We start from the raw sequence: 13,616 nt of genomic DNA on the forward strand, positions 1-13,616 counted from the left end.
TCGTTGAAGCCCTTTTTTATAGTAGTGAATGTTAAAAAAAATCACAATCCTATAGATAGTGATGACAACTAAGTGGTTGAGGGGATGACTAAATTAGTAGAATGAGACAATCATAGAAGATCGAACACCAAATATTTTATTTTTAAAGTAAAGCATTTTTGTTTAAGTTTCATTTTGAAGATGTGTTCGGAAGATGCTCACAATTACAAAAAAAAAAATTGCATCTACTTTTCATACTTTGAAAGTACTACAAATTAGCCACCCATTTCTTACAATCAAAAGTGAATCTTTTATCTAATCCTAACCAAATATGTTGATTGTAAATTGGATATAGACTCGCTTTGCACTGGTGAAGTTACATATTTTTAGTCCACCCATACTGCACAATACTGAAAGATCAAAGTTCAAGGGGAAAATCAATTAGTCTGAATATGAAAATCAAAGACAAGGAAGTGTATGCAACAGAAATCTCTACTGCTTTCAACCTTGATTATTTTCCTTGATCCTAATGAAAATGAAGGATTAATGATCTTCACAAAACTATTCAAAGGAAAAGCTGTAGGACTAGGAATTTACAGGCTGTGAAAATATGGTTTAGTTCTATAATGCTTTTGAGGATGATTTGTATGAGTACATGGTTATGGAGTTACTTTTGTCTTTTTTTTTTACATTGTTTTGTTGTAATCAAGATTTTGAGCATCACTTTCCTGCAATATACTCTAGAGATATATCTTTTGGGAGCTAATTCATCAAATCATTTGTGTTGTGTTTTTGCTATTATTCCTCTTTTTATAAATATGTTATTATAATATTATCATAGTGAAATACATTACAATTTAACTTATTAGGTTATCTAAGGGTGGATAACTACTAGATCCGATATTGGACAAGTTCCAATTGATCTTGAATGTGAGAACTGCAAATACTGAAAGAGGTCAGTATTGCTATTTTAACATGATTATGGAAGAGGCTCCAAATTTACCTGCATCTGTCAATATTGCTCGTCATATTGTAGAGTGTTCCAATCTGTTTCAAGTAGTATAATGATGCATATGGTTCTTTCTAGCAATTGCTAAGGATGGCAATGGAAACACGGAGCCATCAATTATATCAACAGATATATTTTTTTAAACATGAATGATATTATATTAAATATTTTGGCACACAGTATCTTTAGGACTTGGAACATAAATAACATGTAAATCTATCTCGCTTTGTTTTGAAATTTGTTTCTTTCTTAATTAAAACAATAAAGACAAGAATTTAATACATGCTCCTATAAACTAATTATCTCAAAACATAAATTTAAAACATCGTGAATTGTTTAATTGAAATTACTCACTGTATTTTATTAACTTAATACCCTTTTAGTTTAGTATTAGAGTTGGATTAAAAAAAATAATTAAAAGTAGTTATATGGGTTTCTGATAAAAGTATTAGAGTGGCTCATTTTCCTTTCACCTCACCGTAGTTTCAGCATTTTTTATTTATTTGTGTTACTTGATATTTTTTTTTGTGACTAGTTATGAATTATTATTATTATTATTATTATTATTATTATTATTATTACTATTATTATTATTATTATTATTATTATTATTATTATTATTATTATTATTATTATTATTATTTTTCTGCTTTAAGTAGACCTGGACAGAGGTTGCCATGGAAGAAGAAATTGAATACATTCATCCCATACTAAAGAGAGGTGTTGAAAGGAAGAATCAGCTAGGCAAGGTGTAAAAATACACGTTCTACAAAAATAGAGGAAGTGAAACCAAAAAAGACGTACTAAAAAAATTATTTTTTATGACGCAGCTTCTACAACAGTTCCAATAGACCCGCCTTAGAAAGTATGCCGGTGGCATTTTTTGTAAATATGATTTAAAATAAAGGCAGTTTTTTTAACCCATCCTTGAATGTAGTGTTCTACGACAGGTTCTTTATATAGGCCCGTCTTTGTTTTTTAAAACATTAGGCCAATTATCCACGCGCTCCCCAAACCTCTGAACCCTTTTCTCTATTTCAGTCTCCCTTTCTCTCTCCAAAGCTCTAAACCCTAAGCACCTCCCAACCTCTAGAGCCAGTAAACAAACAATGGCGACGTCGCTCTCTATTTTTTCATCTATCTGTCAACACTCTCTTCATTGCCAAAGCGCTTCCATTATCTTGCCCCTCCTTTTCTCTCTCTCCCTCTCCCCAAATCCCTACTTTCTCTCTCCACGCGCCACTGCACCTTCACCGTCCACGCCGAATCCCAAAATGGGGTCAACCTCGTTTCTACCCACTACGACTTCAACCTCTTCACCATCGGCGCAGACAGCGACGGGGTCCGAGCCGCTCGCTTGGCCACCAACTATGGCGCTTCTGTCGCCATCTGCGAGTTTCCTTTCTCCACTATCTCCTCTGAAACCACTGGAGGTGTCGATGGAACGTGAGTTTCTGATTTCTCCTGTTTTTTCATTTTCGCTTCTATTGAACTAGGGTTTGTCAATGTGGAGGCCAGTGAAAGAGTGTTTCGTGTTTCCGAAGACTAGTTCGTAAGGTTCGGGCTAACCAAGCTTTCTTCAGTTTTCCTTGTCAGTTATAACTTTTTATTTAAAGAAATATTGATTAGGATTTGTGAAATAGGTTCGAGTTGCCGATCCAACTTTTTTAGGTTACTTCATTGGTAAAGGTGTTGCTGCTGCTGCAAAAGTTGTCCTCAAGGTAACAGATCAATTAAGTAATTCATATTGAGGTAATCATTATATATAATTTCTGAATTTGAGAGGTCAAGTTATTTATTGCTTATGTTTACCATCTCTGATGCAATCCTACCCCGCAAGGGCATTGGATAGAAAACCCCAAGTAGAATGGGCCAAAGATGCAAGAGAAGGCCCTAGGGTTCTTATGAGCCTTAGGGTAGATTTCGGGCCCATGGGCTAAGTACGAGCCCACTTATCTTTGTAAATATTAGATTAAGGTTTCATTATTTTTGGGCCTTGTATTTAGGGCTCCATAATGTAGGTAGGGTATCCTAGAAATATAGGATTTTTCAGCCCTTGTATTTTAGGGCACCTAGACTAGTTTTTGTATTAGGGGTAGTTTTGTAATTTCACATGCACTAAGTGGATATTTGATGTGTGTGGTTGGAAATAAATTTAATTGAATTGGTAGAAGCTCAATCCAATTAAATTTTAGAGGGGGAGGTGAGCATTTGCTTACTACACCCCATTGCCACATCATATAGTCACACTTTATGCATGTCCTTCATGCTTTTCATGCCTCATGACACCTAAGCACACTTAGTGGAGAATCTTGGAATTGATCTTGGATTAGTGGGCTGAACCATAACTAAAATTCACTAATCATAATTAGTGAAATTTTGGCTCCAAAGTTTGGCTCCACAAATTCAATTTCAAATTCAAGTGAAATTTGAATTTCCCTCCAATTTTGTGTGACATTTAGGCTATAAATAGAGGTCATGTGTGTGCATTTTTTTTGGAACTTTGATCATTTGAATATTAAACTTCAGATTTCAAAGTTCATTTAGAGCACAAAATTTCGTGCTCTTCTCTCCCTCTCCCTTCATTCATCTCCGTCTTCCTCCAAGCTCTTATCCATGGCCTCATATGGTGGTGAGCTTCTTCTAGACTCATCTTCTCCTTGAAGTGGCGTCTCCTCTCTCTCTTCCTTCTCAATTCTGCTGCCATTTATCTTCCAAGAAGCAAAGGAATCCATTGATGAAGAAGATCCTAGGCCTACAAGCTCCAATGGAGCTTGCATCAATCTCTGTGCGAAGAAATAAAACCAATATGTTTAAGAAATGATAGCCTAGGAAAATAGTGGAGGCATGCATTAAATATATATACCTATGGTATTGTTCAACTCTAATATGTTTAGAGTTCTCTATCTCGTTGTGATGTTGGTAATATTCAGAATCAGTAATTTATGAAAATTGCACGAGACAAATGATAAGTAGTTTTTTTATAAAAATAATATTTCAATTAATTTTGTTTGCATATTAAATTTTGTCATTATATGATAGGCACATCCACAAGAAAAGGTTGGTGTGTTTGTAAGACGAGGTAAAGGTGGTTCTCTTAACGTAGTGGAATATAGTGAGTTGGAGCAGTCACTAGCTTCTGCAGTCAATCAAGCAACTGGCCATCTTCATTTTTTGTTGGAGTAATGTTAGTCTATTCTTATTTGTTTATTGCAGAACTAATTGGCTTCCCATAGAATAGATGTAGGGAATATATCTTCTTGCTCCCTTGTTTCTTTAACTTATAATAATTTATAACATCATAATCCAATGAGAAATAACAACCTTCTGAAACAGAGATTTCCTTCATGTTAATTTGGATAGGAGTAATTATATGTCCTGGTAGAAAAATTACAAGTTTATAACATATGTCAACAAAATTATCAGAAAAATAATATAGTATAGCTATTGTTGTTGCAGAGCTATTAGAATATCACTTTATGCTATGATCTTTGTAATCATTAATAATCCCGAGCATGTCAAGAACTTGTTTCCTATTCTGTAATATAGGGACCGAATCACGCTGCAGTCCCTGCCTGCGCCATTGGTTCACATTCTATTGGTGATGCAGATGTTATGGTAAATGGAGGCACAGGGTCCAACATTGATGCATTATCAATTGCAGGATTCCGCAGGTAAATTATGACCAATGATGCCTTGCATCCTTTTTCCATCTGATATTTTATATATGATACTGGAGAGTTGTAGGTCTTGATCTTTGACCATAAAATATAATTCAAGCCCACAGGAAGCATCACGGCCATTTGATAGTGGTCGAGATGGGTTTGTGTGAGTATAATAACGTTGTAGATTTGTTTCTCATTATAATAATGTGTTTGTTATCTGACCACAAATTATTGGTTTTCATGGTTTGTTTGTCTTGCTGCTTACATCAAAGTTATACTTTTACTCAGGATAGGTGAAGGTTCTAGAGTCTTGGTCTTGGAGGTTGGTTGTTAAGAAATTTATTGTGTATCTATCATCTATCCCTACAATTCCTCTTGACCTACTTTATTTATAATAGTTGATCTTTGTCATTTATTTGTTTCTCCTATCTTTTAGGAATTTGAGCATGCAAAAAACCGAGGAGCCAAAATCTATGCAGAGGTCCGTGGCTATGGGATGCCAGGTAGTTTGTCTAATTGCAGGATATGTAGGGATATGTAGGATTTTCTTCTAGCCTTAGTTTATATTTGGTTGACTTATTTCATGTGGATTTTGACTAGGTGATGCGTATCATATTACTCAACCTCCTAGTGATGGGAGAGGAGCCATTTTGGCCATGACTCGTGCTTTAAGACAGGTGTCCTATATCTTCCTGTATTATTATTTTTGAAGTGGACCTTTGGGCAAGTGAAGTGGACCTTTATTGATTCCAGCAATTTAAGCTTGAATTGGGTGGGGAGAACAGTCATTAACTGTAGCAATTTTTTCAAGGTGCTATTGGTCATCTCCTAGGCGCTGCTGGAGCTGTTGAAGCAATTTTTGCAGTTTTGGCAATACGGCATGTAAGCAGTTTTTATTTATTTATTTTGCCCACTTGCATCAACTTATAGGGAAGCATTTTTGCACATAATACAGTAGCTTTTGTGCTTAATCTAAGAGCCAAGCCCTGTATGCTTAATATAATAAAATGGTTTCTGTGATGCTTGTTGTAACAGGGTATTGCTCCATTAACTCTTAATTTAACTAAGCCAAATCCTATGTTCGGTGATGGTTTCATGCCATTGTCTGCTTTAGAAGAAATGCCAATTAGAGTTGCTATGTCACAAAGTGTGCTTAATGTAATAAGATATTTACCATATTCTCTAAGAAAAGTAAAAAAAAAAATACGTCTTATTATCAAGACTCTTGAGATTAATTATGATATTTATTTTGTACATATTATAAAGATATATTATTTCTAATTGTTTATTAAAACTAATTTCTTTTAGAAAATACAAAAGCATTTAAAGACAAAATTTTCATCTCTACCATTTTTTTCTATTAATGAGAGAGTTAGAATTCAAATATTTAACTTCTTGCTTAAAGGACCTAACTCTAACGTTATTTGAATCAACTAGTTGTTGGGATTAATATTAAGATTATGATTATTTTTTTATTTTTTTATACCTAGAAGGTATCTAAGATTTTTATTTGGCATGTAACCAATTTCTCTCACTCCTGATCATTTTGAAGTAAAATAGCACTACCCTGGAGTTAAATATTAACAAAACTGGTTACTATTATTTAATTTTACTAATCATATTTTAAAAATAATTTTTTTAAAGTGTATTACTTAAGCACATTTTTTTAAGTACTAATGTTAGATGTTAATTTGTACAGGTCACGAAAAATATGTATCCAGTTTAGCTTTTAGCTATGATGGACATTGTTTGGAATCGGGAGGCTTAGATGGAATTATTAAAGTGAAATTTGGAAGGTAAAAAATTTGAAGGACCTGCAGGGGGCATTGAGGTGAGATTGTTAGTGAAAACAAGGTGTTATTTTTGTTGCTTTTAGTAAAAGAAATATCAACTAGAAATGAAAAAAAATAAACAAAACACACCCACCCTTCCTTTTCTTGGTTTTTTCTGTTTTTATTAGTTACTAAGTTAGATGCCATGAAATCTTTCAGTGGCTTAGGTGGCATCCAAGAGGACACATACTTAGTTTTCTTGGTTTCTTTGGTCTATTTTGATGTAAATCCTCCAGTATATTTCTAACTACTAATTTTCTGAAGTTCACTTTTTACGATTCAGATTGAGTTGAATTATTGAAAGTAAAATCGGAAATTGGTTGCTTCTCATGAGACTAAATAATTGTTTTCGTAGTTTAATGCTACTATCTTCTATGCGAGTAATATGAGCGATTTTATTTTCTGCAGGGGAAAATAAAGCAGACAATGGACTAGGCCTTTTGGGATGGTCGTATGTAAAATGAAGCAGGAGAAAAAAGGTCTTGCATCATATTCTTCTAATGACATATATAAGGAATATGTGTTGTACATAACTACATATATGTATACATGTACAAATTGTTATTTAATTATAAGTTTTTTTTGTATCGAACTTCTAGCTACTAAAACAAGGTAGCTTCTTGTACTTATTCATTAACTATTTTGATAGCTGAAATTTGACCCGAGTTTATAAATTAAGTCTCATATGAGACATTAGCTAGGTACATCATATTTGCATTATGTGACTAGCTAAATTTTGCGAAAATAATAAAAAAAAACCACCATTCTACATCAGTTGACTGATAACCGATATAGAAACCCCACATTCTACATCAGTTTTGACTCTAGAAACGATGTAGAAATCCCACATTCTACATTGGTTGCAGCTTCAGAAACGATGTAGAAACTCCACATTCTGCATCGGTTGCGAATTCAAAAATGATGTGTAGAAGCAAGCTTCATGATGAATCGATTACCAGTGATAGTTTCTGAACAAATCAAAAGATGTAACTCTTCAAATAGTTTTGGACTTTTTCAAATTGGTTTTAAGGTTTTCTAAAAGTCATAACTCTTCTAATGGTTCTCTTGACCAGACATGAAGAGTCTATAAAAGCAAGGCTTTGTTTTGCATTTCAATTATCTTGAACAACCTTTACAATACAATCCTTTACAACTTTTGAATTTCTTTGAACTTCTTCTTCTTCCTTGTGTCAAAAGCTTTCCAAAGTTTTCTGGTTTTCCAAACCTTGAAAACTTGTGCTATTCATCCTTTTCATTCTCTTCTCCCTTTGCCAAAAAGAATTTGCCAAGGACTAACCGCCTGAATTCTTTTTGTGTCTCTCTTCTCCCTTTTCCAAAAGAACAAAGGACTAACTGCCAGAATTCTTTTGTGTCACCCTTCTCCCTTGTCAAAGAATTCAAAACGACACAGTCTGAGAATTCTTTTGATTCTTCCCTTTCCCATATACAAAAGATTTCAAAGTACTAACCGCCGGAGAATTCTTTTGTATCCCTATTCACAAAGTTTCAAAGGTTTAACCGCCTGGGATCTTTGTCTTAACACATTGGAGGGTACATCCTTTGTGGTACAAGTAGAGGGTACATCTACTCGGGTTTGACTGAGAACAAGAGAGGGTACATCTCTTGTGGATCAGTTCTAGTGAAGGGTACATCCACTAGGTTGTTCAAAGAGAACAAGGGAGGGTACATCCCTTGTGGATCTTTGCTTGTAAAAGGATTTCTACAAGGTTGAAAAGAAATCTCAAGGACCGCAGGTCGCATGGGGATTGGATGTAGGCACGGGTTGTTGCCGAACTAGTATAAAAACTCTTGTGTGTTTGTCTCCTTCTTCCCTACTCTTTTAATTTCCGTTGTGCATTTTAATTTCCGTTTTTACTTTTGGTTAAGTTTCTCTTCTACTCCTTATTCACATAACAACATAGTAAAAGCCTTAGAAGAGTAAATTTTTTAATTAGTAAAGATTTAGGAATAATTAATTCAACCCCCCCCCCCCTTCTTAATTATTCTGAGACCACTTGATCCAACATGATGTAGAAACCCCACATTCTACATCGGTTGTACCTTTAGAACCGATGTAGAAACCTCATAGTCTAAGACGGGTTTGGCATCATGCTCGTCTTCGTATCCATGCCCTTTTAAGACAGTCATTCAACCGATGTTGTAGGGCCTAAGGTTTTCAAAGACTCCGGCTACAACCATGCGTCGTAACCGATGTAGAAAGCCTCTCAAAACCGATGTAGAAGGCCTATTTTGTAGTAGTGCACGCATAAACCATTTTCTATCTAAAAACCATCTGCATAATTTGCAGCTCATACATCAATCCGATCGTCATACTTCAACTGGCCGACCTAATTGTTCGGTCATCTATAGGCTGGCGAGAGGGTGTTGCTAATAACTAATGGGACTTAATAATATCATTGACAGCTTTCCATTTTTTAGAAAATAAAAATATGTAGCCTAAAGAACTGAATAATCAAACACAACAAACTACAAACTTGCTTTGATGCTAGAAATATTAGTCCTAGACTACAAGTCTTCGGTGACATGCTTCTATCTTCCATAAGGATGATATCGACCAGTTCCTGCACCACCGTATCCCCCTCTAGTCCCATAAAATGAGCCTCCATCAAGGCCTCCATATCAAAGAAAAAGCAAAAGTTCAAAGAAAAAAAATGTACAATCAAAGAAAAAGAAAAAAAATGCAATAAAAGTGTGTTGTGGTTCATTTTCATTCATGCAAGTTCTTTTTGTTTTTGTTGTTCTCCACTTTGTTTCTTTGTTTCTACCCCTCTTTTTTGCTTGTTGGCTTACTCTCCATTACCCCTCTTTTCTCTTAGTTTTAGCCTAAATATCCTTCTCATATCCACCTTTACCTAAGTCATACAATACAAACCAATAAAAGCCCTTTTGATCTTTTGATACATGTGTAGTTCAAGTTGAATGAATTAGAGTCTTGTCAAAATTTGGATGTGCTAGTTACATTTTGTGCTTAAGTGTAAACACAAACCCATACACATTTGGTGAGGTTGAGTTTTGTTCTTTGAGAGATTTCTATCACCATGGTAATTATTGCTTATTTTCGGATTTTGTACTTAATTACTTGACCTATCTGCCTCATGCAGGACTTATAGGATGCTATAGAACTCCAAATAGAGCATATGAGTAATCCCTTGAAAGATAAGTAGAAGAGCTACAATTTTCTCGTAAATAATCTTGGGCCACTTCTATGCTTTTTTAGGGTCAGTTTAGGAGTGGAAGTCAAAGCCTTTGCACTTGGATTTTGGGCTGCGAAATTGGGCATTTGCATTGTGTAATTACCTTGATTAGAGAGATTAGTTGTGCCTAATCAAGGCCCATCCTTTCCTTCTGATTAGTCACAATATATATTGGTGTAGTTAGTTAGTTGGATAGTTAGAATCATTTTGTACAAAGCAAAATTTAGAAACTTCTTGTACAAGTTTTATGATCAAACTCTTCTCTCTTTTTCTCTCAATTGTTCTTCATCTTTCTTTCTTTCTTCAACTTTGTTCTTTCCTTTTCTTGATCAAATTTCATTGTTCTTCAAATGGTGATCAGTATGAAAGGCTAAACAACTAATCAGTCTAAGGATCCAGTCCAAACAATGTGGAATTTGAGTTCTGGTTAAGTATTTCAAATTTTGTGAGAATGTTCATCTTCTTCAATTCTTTTTTCGATTTTCATGCTCTTGAATGTATTTAGGATTGGAAACAAATTAGGTTGTTGATTAATTTCCTAATTTGAATCAAGTCATAGATTGATTGGATGATATTTCAATTTGTTTTGTGATCTCAATGAATTTAGGGATTAATTTGATTGAGTTACCTATAATGACATTGACTACACTTTTACAATATGATCATCATTTGTAGCAAACTGTGATAATTCAAATTGCTTGGATTTGGTGAATTGGATTGATGCTCTTGAATCTATTACGCAATATGATCATCATCTGTAGCAAACTCTGTTAATTTCTGCATTTTTGTTTGTGTTTCTGAATTTTCGTCTATCGTCTTCAAACTGTTTGTTAAAATCTCCTGCTATTTATAAGTGGCTTAAAGTCAGAACCAAAATGAATTGTATCTCTGAGTCAACCTAGGTTATTCTTATACTACAAAATTTATCCTAATTTTATTTGTTTTGAAATGATTCGGCAATCGTTATATCTCAGTACCTCCTTAAGCTGAGGAATAGATGTCTTCCATTCCTAGCTTGTTAAGTACATCATCAAATTTGGAGCTACTCAGTCCCATAGTCAACATATCAACTACTTCCAATTTTTCCTTGATAAGGTGTCTATCAATTTCAATATATATGTTTTCTCTTTCATTCTGTATAGGTTTATGAGCAATATTGATTGTTGACTTGTTGTCACAATAGAGCTTCATGGGACCTTCTAATTCAAATTCAAGTCATTTAGAATAATCTTTAGCCATGGAAGTTCATACGATCCTTAGGAAAATGACAAGAATTATGATTATGTAGATGATCTAGCCACTTTATTTTGTTTATTACTCTTTCATGTGACCAATTTTCTCCTCCTAGAAAATTACAATACCCGAATGTTGACCTCCTAAGTCCTATCAACCAAGTGTCTGCATGTTAGTCGGTCAATACGACTAACTTTTGTGTAAAAACAACTATTGTAAATTGTATATGACTCCTCCCATTTATTGTTCTTTTTGTAATATTGTAATTACTTTTTGATAATTTAGGTAATAGGTACCTTGTATCCTAGTTCTGTGTATTTAATGATCATTCCACTTCAATTTTAGGTAAAATAGGAAAGATTGGTGAAGTGTAGATTTCATGAACTCGATAAGCCACTTATCTTCTGGCTAAGCGCATCATCCACTAAGCGCCTCACCTGATGGCTAAGCGCATGCACAATTCTGGAAGAAGGATGAGTTGTATAGAGGCGCTGAGCGAAGTGTGACTGGTACTAAGCCAGAAGTCACTTACATGCGCTAAGCAAGCTCATCTTCCGCTAAGCGCACGTCCACCAACAAGAGTGCCTATTTAAGCTGAAATCATGATTTCTGAAGGGGTTGTTGAGTTTTTTAGGAGTTTTGGTTGTGGAGCAACTGAGAGAGAGCTGAGCTTGAAGAGGAAGCCGTCTTGTGGAACTTTAGATGAGATTTTGAGAGATTGTGATGTTTCTAGAGGTGGAAGAAACATCCCCACTACTTCTATTTCTTCTATCTTTCATATTCTCTTCTCATTGTTGTAAAGGAAGCTTCCCTGCTATGGAGAGCTAAATCCTCAGTTGGTTCTTCCTATGGGTACTTTCATATCTATCTAATGATGTTTTATGTGTTCACTGTGCTATCAATACTTAATTCTAGTGTGCCTTTGCCCTGATCATGCACTTGCATGCTTAGTTAGGATCACTCAACATTGGGAAATGGTTTGATCCTTAGAACTTGATAGGACGGGGCTAACTTATCATATTTTCATGAGACATCAGGGTACGGTAACTTATTTTTTGTTATGTTATGTCTTAATGCGGTTCTAGTTAAGTTTAGTCCAACAAGAGGAATCTGAGGACGATGCTTGATTAGGATTAGGCTAAACATGCACAAGACATCGGGGTTTAGTAGTCCAGGAGACAACATAGAGCACATGAACATTGTTAGATAGAGAACATCCTTAATAAAATCAGTCATCCAGTAGGAAGACCAATATGTTCTTTATTTGTCTTCACACACCACTACTCATGTGATTTACTTTTGACTAGTTTAGTTGCATACTTGTCCATACCACGCACAAAACTTTCATCCAAAGGCACTTATTTATTGAACCACAGCTTTACCAAGTAAAACAAGTTCTCCGAGAGTTTGATACTCGGTATTCACTTATCGTTTTATACTACTTGCACGATCCGGTGCACTTGCCGACCGTCGAACACTGCACAGGTTGCATTTGTATAGGTTTCAAGACTCAATTATTCGCTCTTCCTAATTACGATTCCCTTTCTAGACTTATGTTTGTTTCTTGTTGTGGTTGAATCTTTATGTCACATTACCTAAAGTTTTGTTTACTTTCTCTTCATTGTATAAATGATTTACTTAGTTTCTAGTTAAAATTTTTAGAAATAATATGAATACATTTTTTCTCTTTATGGCATGGTAAAATTGGTCAGACATCTCATTAAGGACACTTAATGTTACTTACAATTGAAAAGTAGGGAAAACTGAAATGAAGTAACCAGATGTTTCATTTAGACCTTATCAAAATGAGAACATACAATGGGTTCTTATCATATGATTTTGCTAGTTGATGAAGCCTTTACTGAATGATATAACATAATCCACGGAGATAGATGATCTTCGTTAACCATGCATTTTTTCTCTTCAGCTAAACTTCCTACATTGGAAATTGCGGCAATGTAGGAATCAAATTAAATTTAAAATTAAAAGTAAGAAATATATAAACTTAAATACTTAATGCTCATTAAGTATGCATTGGATACACTTAATGTTTCTTTTTTTAATTACATGCACACAGGCATGCATATCTATAAACTTAGATCTCACTGTCCATGATCTTGTGTTACTCATTCACTTTTGTATATCATTGATGCCTGAATGGAATTATGTTACTTTTGGTTTTTTTATTTAGTTATCCTAAAGAAAGGGAACTACTTTTGGATATGGATATAATAGAGTTATGAGCAAACCAAAATCGCAATCGCTAGATTCATCAAATGATACTCAAGTCTCTGAAGGTAACAAATTGACATAATGAAGATTGTCCCTACATATACAAAATGGAAGGTTAAAGAAAATAGAGAAGAGAAAATTGTATAGTAGCACAATCGATGTTCCATCATTGTATACATTGTACATAAATATATTTGCATCAAAATTTTGATTAATCATCGTTGGTGTCCCTGTTGTATGTGCCATTGATTGTGTTCCCTATTCTTTGCATACTAGACTAGACACTGAGTACCTATTTTGTCCCACTAGAGACCAAAGTGACATGTTGAGTAGGTATTAGGTTAGGGTAGCTAAGTACCCATTCGGACCCACACAAGGTAATAATTGCAGTTACTAGTAATCGTGAGGTTAGGCCATTTAATCTTGCTTAGAGGATAAATTACCTAGATGG

The 13,616-nt window shown here is 34.5% G+C and overlaps 1 pseudogene; it reads left to right on the forward strand.

Moving 5' to 3' along the window:
• The first annotated feature begins 2,097 nt into the window (after positions 1-2,097).
• LOC114398606 lies at positions 2,098-6,920 on the forward strand (annotated as a pseudogene).
• Positions 6,921-13,616: the final 6,696 nt, after the last annotated feature.

The sequence above is a fragment of the Glycine soja genome, chromosome 19, assembly GCF_004193775.1.
Source record: "Glycine soja cultivar W05 chromosome 19, ASM419377v2, whole genome shotgun sequence".
Lineage (NCBI taxonomy): Eukaryota > Viridiplantae > Streptophyta > Magnoliopsida > Fabales > Fabaceae > Glycine > Glycine soja.